The sequence below is a fragment of the Hevea brasiliensis genome, chromosome 6 (genome assembly GCF_030052815.1).
Source record: "Hevea brasiliensis isolate MT/VB/25A 57/8 chromosome 6, ASM3005281v1, whole genome shotgun sequence".
In the NCBI taxonomy this organism is placed as follows: domain Eukaryota; kingdom Viridiplantae; phylum Streptophyta; class Magnoliopsida; order Malpighiales; family Euphorbiaceae; genus Hevea; species Hevea brasiliensis.
In genome coordinates this window covers 4736977-4751827 of record NC_079498.1, presented here as the reverse complement: position 1 = coordinate 4751827, position 14851 = coordinate 4736977, and the positions used below count along the sequence as shown (strand labels likewise).

Sequence of the window (14851 nt, the reverse complement as noted above, 5' to 3'; positions counted from 1 at the left end):
ACAACTCAATCACATCACACAGCCCCTCCTGGGCCCATCCAAACAGTCATCAATCACAATATGTAAAATTACTGTTTAGTCCTTATAATTGACTCCTTTCGCAAAAACTATCCAAATGAGCTCTAAAAATTCTAAAACTTTGCCCCGCGGTCCTTAGCAATATTACTAAGTTAATGCAAAAGGAATCATAATTTTATGAGCTACTATGAATATTTTATGAATTTTTAATCCTAGTCAAGCACTAAAAAATTAAGAAAAAGTAAGGTTCGGGTTTACCTATGCCGATTCCGACCTCGGGAATGAGCTCGGGACGTTTGACAATGATGGGGTAGCCAAAATCTTGACCTAATTCTGAGACTTTTTTGGTAGCATGTCATCGACCAGAAATTCACAAACCTGGGCAACCATCGAATTTCTACGAATTGAAGGTACCTACATGAAGCACACAACACGAGGGGTTAGTATATAATTTTTACGGAATTTTCTAAGCTCATTTAGTACTCAAAAAAATACTACGAAGTTTCGTGGAACTCACCAAAAAACGGTGTCTGAAAATTTTGAAATTTTTATTGCCACGAAGCTCTCGACGAGTGGAGCGCTCCGGTACTCTCGGTTTTCTCGTGGGGTTCACGGTTTGTGAGAAATCTATCCCAAAAATAAAATGGGCTAAAATTTCCCGGACAAAAATTGGGCAAACCGCTCGATGGATTTTGGTGTTCTTGGTGTCTATGGAAAACTCTCGAGGTGTAAATGAAGTTTGACACAAGACCCGGTATGATCGGTGGTCGGATCGGCCGGATTTTGGCCAGGAAGGTGGAGCTTCGCGCGGGCCAAGGGGAGGACTTCGCTCGTTTTCCGGCTGCTTGGGCGTCGGTGGTGTGGGGAGGCATTGAGGCGGTGCACCGGCTAGTGGGGAGGCTGGGGAGGCGGCGGTGCGGCGTGGGGAGGAGGGAAGAGAGAAAGCGGGAGAGAGGAAGAGGGGTCGAGCAGCGCGAAGGAAGAAGAAAAGAAGCCGGCCGGTTCGATTCGATCGGTCCGATCCGGTCTGGATTCGATTCAGTGGTCAGATTCAAGATACAAAATTTAAAATTTTTACTCTGCCTTGGGACCGAAAACGAGGCTCAAAAATTTCGAAAAAATTCTAAAAAACTCAGAAAAATTTCTAGAGTCCAAATATATTTTTAGTTTTGCCACTTGGTCTTTAAATTAATTTTAAAAATCTTCAAAGTTTTATATTTTTGGAAAATCGAACCCGATTTCTAAAATCTGAAAAATTTTAAATAATTTTCTAAAATTTAAATAAAAAAAAATATTAATATTTACCCACAAAATAGTGAATTTAAAAATTTAGGGTGTTACATAACATAAAATTACAAATAATTTTTATCACTAATAAATTTTAATATCATTTTATTAGCATATGACTATTTGTATAATCATGAGAAAAAAAATATAATAATTTAATTTAAATAATAATGAATATATAATAAAATATTTATAAATATAAATATTTGATGCACTTGTAACACAGATGATTTAAAGACTAACATATATAAAATATATAAATATTATTAAAAAATATATTTTTTATATTTAATTAATTATTTATATAAAAGAATTCAAGTGATGGATATCAACATGTAAAACTCGAACTTTACTCAAACTTGATGCGGATATTGTTTTATTTTATATTCTTCTATTTCTTAATTTCTTTTTTTTTTCTTTTTGTTTTCAGTGAGGGCTTCTTTTTCACTCTTATATGAGTAGAGATGTCAACATGTAAGCAGCTATGAAAATCATCACATTCGAACTCAAATCTGATTAATATTTTTAAAATTTAAATTTGTTCTAAAATTGATTAAAACATATTTTCAATAACTTAAATTTATTCCAAATCATCATTATCCAAAATATACCCAAACTCATTTCAAAATTGATTATGTATTATTTAAATATATTTTATTATAATTTAATCAAATAAAGTACTTGTAAAAATTTAAACCATTACCATTCCTCGTATGAGTTTGGTTCATCATCCACTATGAGACTTTTGTGTTTGGAAGGAGAAAGAATGCAAGATCTCGAGGCATTTGGCCCAATCTACTGAGGCATTAATGTAAGCTCTATAGTGATTGTTGTTTCTTTATATTCAAAATGGCTTAATTCATTAATTTGCAAATAGTTTCAAAACTTGGACTCTATTTACTTGGAAATCAACGAAGTTAAGTGTGATTCATTGCCATTTAAGCTTTACCAATGGTATTTACCATTTCAATCTCGGTTTCATAATGATTTTCCACTTGTTTAGGTGAAAACATTAATTACATAATCGAATCAATTGTCTTCCTTAAATTTATTATTTTTGCCATCCCGACTTTGGTCAAGCGACAAGGGCACAATGAATTTGGGGCTACGTCCGATCCCTCCCCTTTATCTATCAACAAAAAAAAAAATTATTATTTTCTTTGTGTTTACTATTATTTGTCAGTTTAAATTTTTTGTATAATAATTAAGTAAATAATTATTTCTGAGTAATTTATATTTAAATAATTATAATTATAAAAAATTAATATTTTTATAAGATATATAATTAGTTAAATATAAAATAAATAATTATATAAATATAAAATTTAAATGTAAGAATTATTTTATTAATAAAATAAAATTCAAGAAACTAAAATATTTTAAATTAAAATGAAATTAATAAAATTAATGATGAACATTAACACTCAGAATCTCAAAAATTAAATTTAAATTATCTAATAATTAATTTCATTAGATTTAATCGTAGCAAACAGCCATATGTAGCCGTGACCGATCGTAACCCTCCCCATGAACGCTTGCTTTGTCGCGATGGTGATCATGACGGTGACAGTGATACTAACACTAACCCCTAAACCCTAATTTTACAGTCTTGTTGTGCTATGCACACTACAGCTCCTGGGCAAAATCCTCATAAGGCAGCTACCGCAGACTCAGAGAATATACCCAATCAAAACGGGAACCTCCTTGGCTGTTCTATTGCAAAGAAAAGAAATTTTTAACAGAAGAGAAGAAGAAGAACAGAAGAAAAATAGATCTAGAAGAATAAGATAGTTATTATTTCAATCACACCCTAATTACAAGAGTTAAGCTCAATATATGAGCGTACACAAAACAGAACAGCTAATTGATTCCCTACAGAAACTAACTAATCTGTTCTCCTCGCGCCACGTATACAATTCCTAAACAGAATAACTTCTTTCCTGCTTTTATTAGAATGCTACACTCACTAAAATCTTCAACATCTCACTTGTTCATTTCAATCAAAACGCCATCGTATCTTCTGTTTACACAACAACTTCACATCAATACCCCCCTCTTAGCTTTCCTTGTCCTCAAGGAAAAAAAAACTGGAAATCAAAGTTTCATCTCTTCTGCAAACTCCTAAGTAGCATCAAGAGGAGAATGTCCCTTCCAATGAATCAATGATTGCGTAGCAGTGGCATTTTGGCGTTTAACTATCCTCTTGTCCAAAATAGCCTGAGGGTAAGCTGAAACCAGTGATGGTAAGAGAGGTAACTGTGAAGATGCATGAACAGTGGCAGAAGCTGGTCTTAAGAGGGAAACATGGAAAACATTATGAATTAGAGCTTCAGGAGGCAATTGAACTTTATAAGCAACTTTACCAACACGATCTAGAATAGGATATGGACCAAAGTACTTAGGTTGAAATTTGGCAAAACTAGAATTAAGAGATTGTTGCTTGTAAGGATGCAACTTAACATAAACCATATCACCAATATTAAATTCCTTGTCAGTTCTATGCTTGTTAGCCTGTCGCTGTATTCGATTACTAGCCCGATCCAAATGATGCTTCAGCAAATTGATAGTAGCCTCCTTATCCAGTAATAAAATGTCAACACCTCTACAGTTGAATCATGAGGAAAATATGGAATATGCCTTTGGTGGAGGAATTCCATACAAAGCACAGAAAGGGGACATTTTAATGGTTGTATGGTAAGAAGTGTTGTACCAAAATTCCACTAAGGAAAGCCATGAAGACCAGTTGTGAGGCATTTCTCCCACCATACACCACAAGTATGTTTCAAGGCATCTGTTGACCACCTTAGTTTGGCCATCAGTCTGAGGATGATAGGCTGTTGAATATTGTAATCCGACCCCTTGTAATGCAAATAGCTCCTTCCAAAAAATACTGAGAAAAAGGGAACCTCTATCAGTTGTAATTGTGTGTGGCAACCCATGCAACTTGTAAATATTATCAAAGAAAACTTTGGCAACTATAGCAGCAGTGTATGGGTGAGGTAAGGTTAGGAAGTGGCTATATTTAGTTAATCTATCCACTACCACCAATATCACAGACTTCCCTTGGGATTTAGGCAACCCTTTAATAAAGTCCATAGTCAAATCAGTGAAAATACTATGAGGAAGTGGAAATGGTTGCAAAAGCCCCGGAGTAGCTATAGCCTCATACTTGTTTTGTTGACAAATAGCACAATCTCTAATGTACTGCCTCACAGCCTTAAGCATCCCCATCCAATAAACTACTACACTCATTCTTTTAAATGTAGCATGAACGCCAGAATGGCCACCCAATGGAGAATCATGGAAAAATTTAAGTAGTTGCAACCTCAAGGAAGCATTATCCCCTACAACCAACTTCCCTTTTCTTCTTAAACAACCACTGATCCAAATATATTGAATGTGAGAAGAAGAATCCTGTTGCTTAGCAAGGATTAGAGACTGCAAATGAGGATCAGTTTTCCATGTTTGTTGAATCTGCTGTAGTAAATCAGCAGGTAATACAATAGCAGTAATAGCATAAATTTCCTCAGTGGCCATTCTAGAAAGAGCATCCGCAGCTGTATTTTCTGGGCCTCTCTTGTAGACAATTTCATAATCAAACTGAAGCAATTTTGCTAGCCAAGCTTGCTGACTTGGGGTTGTCACCGTCTGCTCGATTAAATACTTGAGAGGCTGATGGTCCGTTCTAAATGATAAAGTGCTTGGGAAGAAGATAATGTTCCCATTTCTTGACTGCAAACAAAATGGGAAGCATTTCCTTATCATATACTGGTAAAGCTTGATTCTTTGGAGACAAAACTTTACTGATATAAGCTATTGGATGACCCTCTTGTATAAGAACAACACCAATAGCCCCTCCTGAGGCATCTGTTTCTACAACAAACACTTTTTGGAAATTAGGCAAAGCTAATACAGGTGCTGATATAAGTGCTTCCTTCAATTCATGAAAAGAAAATTGTGCTTGGTCAGTTCAATTAAAAGAGATTTTCTTTAAAAGATATGTGAGAGGCTTAGCCATATGACCATATCCCTTAATGAATCTTCTATAATACCCAGTAAAGCCTAAAAACCCATTGAGTTGTTTGTGATGGTTGGTGTCTTCCAATTCTTAAGCTATTGCAATTTTGTTTGGATCAGTATGAACACCTTGTCTTTGAAATCAAGTGTCCCAAATACTCCACGAGCAAAACTAAAGGAGCATTTACTTTCCTTGGCTACTAATTGATTGGCTCTCATAGCATTTAACACCTGTCTCCAAATGCAAAATATGATCACTTTTAGTAGCACTGTAAATCAGAATATCATCAAAGAAGACCAAAACAAATTTCCTGAGAAATGGTATAAAAATACTGTTCATAAGGCTTTGAAAGGTGGAAGGAGCATTCGTTAAGCCAAAGGGCATGACAAGAAATTCATAATGCCCTTCATGAGTCTTGAAAGCTGTTTTTGGAACATCATCAGCATGCATTCGGATTTGCCAATACCCAGATTTCAAATTAATTTTCGAAAAGATTGTAGCATTGCCCAATTCATCCAAAAGTTCTTCAATGATAGGTATAGGAAATTTATCCTTTATAGTAATATCATTTAGAGCCCTGTAATCAATACACATACGCCAATACCCATCCTTTTTCTTCACTAGAACCACAGGACTTGCAAAAGGACTCTGACTATGCTGTATAACTCCAGTCTGTAACATTTCATCAATCATATTTTCTATCACATTCTTCTGCATCACAGGATACCTGTATGGTCTAGCATTAACAGGTGTTGCACCTTCTTTCAATATAATTCTATGATCATGACTTCGAGAGGGTGGTAACATTTTAAGATCTTTGAAAACATCACCATAGTCTTGGAGTGTTTGCTGTAATTCGGGCCAGGTAGAAATAGTAGCATGCAAAGCATTCAATTGAATTGGTTGTGAGGAATTCCAATATTCCTTATGCCACACAAGTTGCATTGAAGACACCTGATGGGCTTTCTGCAATTTATGAATTTGCTTATTCTGATTAACTCCAAATCTTGTTTATTACGGCCTTGCAACACATGTGCCTTATTATCAACCCAAAATTTCATTTGTAAAGTCTAAAAATTCCATGTTATTTCTCCCAAAGTAGCTAACCAACTAGCCCCAAGAATCAAATCATAGCTATCCAATGGTAGAATAAAAACTTCAGTAGTAAAAGTTTGATTTTGCATACACCAAGTAAATTCCTTATAAAAATGCTCACTGCTGTAGTTCTTGACCATTAGCAACCTCAACCACAACTCCAGTCACTTTCACCAATTCACATCCCACCTTTCTTGCTATATGTGAATCAAGGAAATTGTAAGTACTACCTGTATCAATTAGAACTGCAAACTCCTTTTACCACATGTTCCTGCAACACACATAGTGCATGCACCAGGTGTGCCTCTCATTGCATTAAGTGACATTTGCAACTCTTGCCCAGTCACAAGTTCTTCCTCACAACCCAACATTTCTTCCTCATCATCACTTCCCTCATCCACTCTAATATGCATAACAAAAGCTTACCTCTTAGCACACTTTTGCTCGGGAGTAAATTTTTCATCGCACCAAAAACATAGCCCTTTAGTTCTTTTTCATTGAATTCCTTACTGGTTAACTCCTGTGGTTTCTTTGTGACAGGTAATTTGGAAATGTTAGGTGTAGTTAATAATCCGGGTTGGTCTTTTGGGTTTGGTATATTATTCTTGTGATTGCTAGTGGAATTAATAGGAGATGTGAAGGAAGTATAGGTCTTAACTGCAGGTTTGGGTTTGCTTTGGATTGCAGCAACAGTTATTTCTTATAATTTGGCTAATGCATAAGCCTCAGCTAAGGTTTGAGGTTTGAACATCCTAACAGGCATCTGAAGCTCATCAATCAATCCAGAAAGAAAGAAACTAAGGGTTTTATCTTCCCTCACTCTTGCCTTAGGATATAATGCATCAAACGTATCAAGATATTCTTGCAAACCATGTGTTTGTTTTAAGTTCTTTAACTCTGCCGAAGGATCATCATACCCTTGCTTCCAAATCTTGCCCTCAAACTTCCTACATACTTTTGCCAATTATCATATGCAGCAGGTCCCTTAATTTTAACATACCCTTGGTGCAACAAGATAGCCTTACCCTCTAAATGTAGGGCTGCCACTTTCACTATACTCTCCGGTAACATATTCACCACCTCAAAATAATACTCAGTTTTTAACAGCCATGTCTCTAAATCATTGCCATCAAATCTTGGAAATTCTAATTTTGTAGAATGATGCCAAGAATGACGGTTGGGTGAATTAAACCTGTTTCCCATTGGTGTATTACTTGATTGGCCTCTATTCCTAGCAAGCTCATTATTCTGCAAACTCAATCCAGCCAACATATCTTTTATGTCCATCATCATCTGATTGTTACGAGTCTCAGATTCTTGTTGCAAAACTGATTGCTTTTACTCCCATCTTTGCTCAAAATCTTGCAACAAAGAAATCATTTCACGTCTCCATTCCTGTGCTCTTGTACCCTCTGCCATGACCGAGGATGACCAGCTCTGATACCAATGTTGCAAAGAAAAGAATTTTTTAACAAAAGAAAAGAAGAAGAACAGAAGAAAAATAGATCCAGAAGAAGAAGACAGTTATTATTTCAATCACACCCCAGTTACAGGAGTTAAGCTCAATATATGAGCTTACACAAAACATAACAGCTAATTAATTCCCTACAAAAACCAACTAATGTGTTCTCCTCAGGCCATGTATACAATTCCTAAACAGAGTAACTTCTTTCCTGCTTTTATTAGAATGCTACACTTACTAAAATCTTCAACATCTAACTTATTATTTCAATCAAAACGCCGTCGTATCTTATGTTTACACAACAACTTCGCATCGTGTTCCTCGCAAAAACTAAAAGCATAAAAGAAAAACCCTAATTTCTTAGCCCAAATAAGCCCCATCTCTCTTACTCGCTTACTCAAGCAACAATGAGCCATGGCTTAAACCACTTCGAAACCCTCTCTTCATCCTCTGTTCACCTCAACAAATTAATCTTCACACCTTCTCTTTCTAAACGGTGGAGTTTTGTCATGTTTTCCACTAAGAATCAGAATTTTTCTTCTCTGAATTTCCAGTCATGGCTGCCGCGACTCAACCGCTACTCTAAGCGGTCCCACCGTGTCAGCTGCGTCGGCTGCAGAAAGGAAATAACTACCGAAGCGTTAACGCAACCGCTGAAAGCAGGCAAACGCACCGATTTGAAGAAAAATTTGATTCTTGGGGCGGGGCCCATTGTGATTGGTCAGGCTTGCGAGTTCGATTACTTCGGGACTCAGGCTTGTAATTCAAACCCGGCCGCTATCATGATCGACCCGGAGTTGGCTGACAGGACTTACATTGAGCCAATGACGCTGGAATTATTGGAGCAAGTGATCGAGAAGGAAAGGCCCGATGCTCTGTTGCCGACGATGGGTGGCCAGACCGCCTTGAATCTGGTGGTGGCTTAGCTGAACGCGGTGCTCTAGAGAAATACAATGTTGAGTTAATTGGGGCTAAACTAGACGCAATCAAAAAAGCTGAGGATAGAGAGCTGTTCAAGCAAGCAATGATTAGTATTGTTCTCAAAACGCCGCCGTCTGGGGCTGGGAACACGCTTGATGAGTGAATTGAGATTGCTAATGAAATTGGAGAGTTTCCGTTGATTATTAGACCCGCGTTTACTTTGCGGGGGAGTGGAGGTGGCATTGCTTATAATAAAGAGGAATTTCAGTCGATTTGCAAGGCGGGTTTGGCTGCGAGTTTGACTTCACAGGTGTTGGTGGAGAAGTCATTATTGGGTTGAAAGAGTATGAATTGGAAGTAATGCGTGATTTGGCTGATAATGTTGTGATCATTTGCTTTATTGAGAATATTGATCCAATGGGAGTGCATACTGGAGATTCGATAATGGTGGCTCCAGCCCAGACCTTGACTGATAAGAAGTACTAGCGGTTGAGAGACTATTCAGTTAAGGTTATAAGAGAGATTGGAGTGGAATGTGGAGGGTCCAATGTGCAGTTTGCTGTTAATCCCGTGGATGGTGAGGTTATGGTGATTGAGATGAATCCTAGGGTGTCAAGGTCTTCGGCTTTGGCTTCCAAGGCTACGGGCTTCCCTATAGCAAAAATGGCAGCTAAGTTGTCAATTGGGTATTCACTGGGCCAGATTCCTAATGATATTAAAAAGAAGACCCCAGCTAGTTTCTAACCTTCTATTGATTATGTGGTAACCAAGGCAAGTATCTAATAGGTTAGCTACTGCTTTTGCTAGTTACACCAATCTATTTAATATGCTTATTGATTTAGATTCTCCTTATCGTGATTGAGAATGATGATCAATTGTTTTTCTTTTTTTAGCAAGAATGACGACTAACTTGGTTAAGAAGATATTACCATTTTTGCTTTCATTCCCTGAACTTGTTTTTGTCGTACTTATTTTCTACTTTGCTAATAAAGGTTGAATCATCGTTTTATTATTGGGTAATTTCATCTTTGGTTGATGGCAAGTAGATTAAGAAAGTAGAATTTCTCGAGAAGTGCAAAAACCTCTCTTATTTGTTTTGTATTATCAAATTAACTTTCCCGAAGTAGGGCATTATATTTTCCTTGTGCAAGGGAAGTAACTTAAGTTGCGCGTTCTTAATTAAGTGCAATATAATTTACCAATTTGTCCTTTAATTTGTTACACTTTAAATTATATTGTGGACATTATCATATTTTTAACTTAGAAGCAAATTTACTTTTTAGGAAGTTAATTTGTTTACCAAATACAGTTATATCATACTTAATAGGAAGTAAATTTCAAAGTGTGCTTCCTGAATAGTATACTTCTAGGAAGCAAGGCATTTTGAACCAAATAAGGTCATTTCTGAGTTTTACCATTATTAACGCTTGAGTCTCTTTATTTTGAAAAATATACTATTTAATCCATGTAATTTGATTCTGTCAAATACTTTAGTCATTTGTCCATTTTAGTCAATTTAACCATTAGTCATAGTTGAAAAGACAAAAACTTCCCATTCCTTCTCCTCTCTTCTTGTTTGTGCTTCTATCTCTGCTGTTTCTCTCTCTCTCCCCCCTCTCCTTTGTTTCTCTCTCTCCTTTGGAGTAAGAGACGATGGAGTGGGCGTTAATGGGAGAAAGAGACAAATATACATGAGAGGGGGAGAGAAATGGGGAGATAGAGAAGGAAACCAGAGGAGAAAGAGAGGGTAATTTAGGAATTATAATGTTTTCTCTCTCGTTAGACCATGATAAAGAGCTTTGACTAACAAAATATTTTATTTAAAATGGACGGAAAGACTTAATTTGTGACCGAAAAAAATTACAGGGCCTGGATAGTCTATTTTCTAAAATACTGGGACCCAAGTGTTAATAGTGGTAAAATTTAGGGATTAAATAGTAAATTGCCCTTTATTATTTCTGACTGTGATGGCTACATTGCATGCTAGTTATTTTTTGGAGTAAAGTTAAATGCAACCTTTCCTTTTAACACATGTATTCCTCTCAGTAAAAGTACAATGTGGGGTTTGAAAGTGATAATTTTGTCAAAGGAAAAAGGAAATTTGAATCTCTACTTTCACATTCCTGTCGAGTTTTCCACTATTTTTTTGGGGCATGAGTGACATGATAGGTTTGATTTTGAAAGTAATTGGTTGTGGAAATTACTGATGTGAGCATGAAAGTGGAGTTTTTAAGTTCATAATGGTGTGTTATTGTCTGGAGGTTAATGACTTTGGTTACTTTTGTGAAGGAATGGCCATGTGTAATACTTATAGCTGTATGTTAGATGTTAGAATTCTGAGAGCAATCCCAATTTTGTCAATAACACTGTGCATGCATAAAAAAGTTGTGATTAAGTTGTAAAATAGGATGCAGTGAAAGATTATTTTTCACAAATTAGTTTCCTTGTGTTGTATTTTTAGTTTGTATTTTCTACCTATCATCATAATCATCATCATCATTAATTTACCATATCAATTTATTTCTCACTAGTCACTTTGGCAGAAATTTCATCCTTCATACCGTAATAAATTGATCTTGCTTATCTACATACAGATCCCCCGATTTGCATTTGAAAAATTCCCGGGCTCTCAGCCAATTCTGACAACTCAGATGAAATCTGTTGGTGAAGCAATGGCAATACGATGGACATTACAAGAGTCCCTACAGAAAGCAGTTCGATCACTGGAGTGTGGTTACTCAGGATGGGGTTGTGCACCAGTTAAGGAACTTGACTGTGATTGGGACCAGTTGAAGTACAGCCTTCGAATTCCAAACCCAGATCCCATTCATGCTGTTTATGCTGCAATGAAGAAGGGGATGAAAGTTGATGATATTCATGAACTAAGTTTAATTGATAAATGGTTCCTTACTTAACTTAAAGCGTTGGTGGATGTGGAACAATATCTTATGACTCGGAGCTTGTCTGATTTGACCAAGGATGACTTCTACGAGGTTAAAAAGTGTGGTTTCAGTGATCAGTGATAAGCAGATAGCATTTGCTACCAAATCAACAGATAATGAAGTTCGGTCAAAATGGAAATCTTTTAGAGTTTCTCCAGCATATAAGTGGGTGGACACCTGTGCTACTGAGTTTGAGGCCAATACTCCTTATGTGTACTCCTCCTACGATTTCGAGTGTGAATCAGCTCCCAACAAAAGGAAAAAGGTGTTGATTTTAAGTGGAGGACCCAATCGTATAGGGCAGGCGATTGAGTTTGATTACTGTTGTTGCCACGCCTCTTTTGCCCTCGAGGTTTGTGTTTGTAATTTTCACTGTACTTGTCTCTGAATTGAATAAACTTCAATGAAAAATCTTAAATACTTTATTTTGCCAAACTTTTTTTAGTCACTTGTATACTGGAAAGCACTAGCAACATTTTTGTTCTTATGTGCTTATTTAGTTAGTATGGCATTAAAATAAGCGTTTATCTTTTAAATAAACATGATTAATGGTGAGAGTAATTTAGTGTAAATGCAAGCAAATTTGCATTGGACTGTGGCGAGTTGAGTTCTGCATTGATAGTTAGATTGATATTTGTATTAATCATATCATATATGAATCCTATTCTACCTAATAGTTGGCTGCTACAAGAATGGACATTGTGATGTAATTAGTCTGAGAGGTTAATTCAATTGTGTATTTATAGTATGGTGGAGCAAATGCATTGAACTATGTTTACATTATATTTCTCAATTGCATTTCTTTTCCTTCTATGCAGAGTGCAGGATATGAAACAATTATGATGAATTCAAATCCTGAAACAGTATCCGGTGATTATGATACAAGTGATCGTCTCTACTTTGAACCTTGACAGTTGAAGATGTTCTAATTGTAATTGATCTAGAAAGGCCTGATGGCATTCTTGTACAGTTTGGAGGTCAAACACCCCTGAAGCTGGCTCTGCCCATCCAGCAGTACTTAGAAGAGCATAAGCCTGTTTCTTCCAGTGGGGCTGGTCGTGTGGCTGGTCGTGTGCGCATCTGGGGTACATCACCAGATTCCATTGATGCTGCTGAGTACAGGGAGAGGTTTAATTCAATTCTTAAGGAGTTAAAGATTGAGCAGCCAAAAGGAGTCATTGCTAAGAGCGAAGCTGATGCACTTGCCATTGCAGAAGACATAGGTTACCCTGTTGTTGTTCGTCCTTCTTATGTGTTGGGTGGCCGGGCCATGGAGATTGTATATAGTGACAACAAGCTGGTGACATATCTTGAAAATGCTGTTGAGGTGGACCCAGAACGCCCTGTATTAATTGATACATATTTATCTGACTCTGTTGAGATTGATATAGATGCCCTTGCAGATTCACATGGTAATGCGGTGATTGGTGGCATAATGGAGCATATTGAGCAGGCTGGTGTTCATTCTGGTGACTCAGCTTGCATTCTTCCCACACAAACTGTTTCATCTTTTTGCTTGGCCACAATTAGGTCATGGACTACAAAATTGGCAAAGAGTCTCAATGTTTGTGGACTCATGAATTGCCAGTATGCTATCACAGCGGCTGGGGAGGTTTTTCTGCTCGAGGCAAATCCTCGTGCTTCTCGAACTGTGCCATTTGTTTCCCAGGAAATTGGCCATCCCTTGGCTAAATATGCTGCTCTTGTTTTGTCTGGCGTGTCACTTAATGAGGTAGGCTTCACAGAGGAGGTTATCCAGCACATGTGGCTGTCTAGGAAGTAGTTATTCCGTTTGGGAGATTTCCAGGCTGTGATGTGTTGTTAGGGCCTGAAATGAGGAGCACTGGTGAGGGAATGGGTATTGATTTCGTGTTCCCTATGGCATTTGCAAAATCTCAAATTGCTACTGGGCAGAATCTATCACTTTCTGGCACTGTGTTCATAAGCTTCAATGACTTGACAAAACGACATCTTGAAAAGCTTGCGAAAGCCTTTTCAGGACTTGGGTTCAGGATTATTTCAACTTCAGGAACAGCTAATTTTCTTGAGTTGAAAGATATCCCTGTGTATCGAGTGCTGAAGATGCATGAGGGGCGGCCACATGCTGGTGATATGCTTGCTAATGGGCAAATCCAGTTGATGGTGATCACAAGCTCTGGTGATGCACTTGATCAAATTGATGGCCGGCAACTGAGGAGGATGGCTCTTGCCTATAGTATGCCTATAATAACAACAGTTGCTGGTGCTTTGGCAACTGCGGAGGCAATGAAGACCTTGAAATCCAGCAACATTAATATGATAGCCCTCCAGGACTTCTTTAATGTTGAGATACATGAAGATAGTAGTAAAAACTTGCAATCAGCCTCATCTTCTCTATGATTTAGGTAGCACTTCAGGCCAAATCTGTGTTTGATCTCATTAGAGTGATTTTTTTTAATATAAATCCAAGTTATGCTTGATATTGTCTTTTGGTTTGGATTCACTATTAATCAATATGCTTTTATTATTTGGGAAGTATTTAAGCTTTGAAACTGCCGATTCTGCCTAAAACTTTGTAGATGAATAAATTTGATGATTTTAGTAGTGAAGAGTGATGTGAATCACAGAATTTGATTAGATTTCTGAGTGTAAATAAATTTGGCCCCTGAACTTGATACCTTCGCAATCTAATCTTGGAACTTTATTTGCTTACGTGAACAAACAATTCTGACTTGGATTAGCAATCATTTTTATAGGGGGGGCAGTGGATTCACTCGAGGAGTCGAGGACTTTTGCATATTACTGAAGACTAAATTGTGATAAATCTGTTCTCCTGTGCTCTCACCCCTCTGCCAGGTCTCCTCCTAGTCCATACCCTGCTGTCTTTACTTTCATTGCATAAAATATTATCTATAATGCTCAGACATGTCATTGGAGTAGGCTAACTGTCTAAATTAGAAGTCAGGAAAAAGTCTGAATTATTCAAGCATGATAGAGATTGGCCCAGTAGCCCACTCACTGAACATGTTTACTTGTCGACAGATGAGTGCAGAGAGTAGAACATATGTCAAAGTTTGCTTTTTATTACTGTAATTTGAAGGAAAAGAAATACTTGAAAGCTTTGATTGA

At 37.1% G+C, this 14851-nt stretch overlaps 1 pseudogene; it reads left to right on the top strand.

Moving 5' to 3' along the window:
• The first annotated feature begins 8287 nt into the window (after positions 1-8287).
• On the top strand, positions 8288-14851 carry LOC110634678 (carbamoyl-phosphate synthase large chain, chloroplastic-like; annotated as a pseudogene).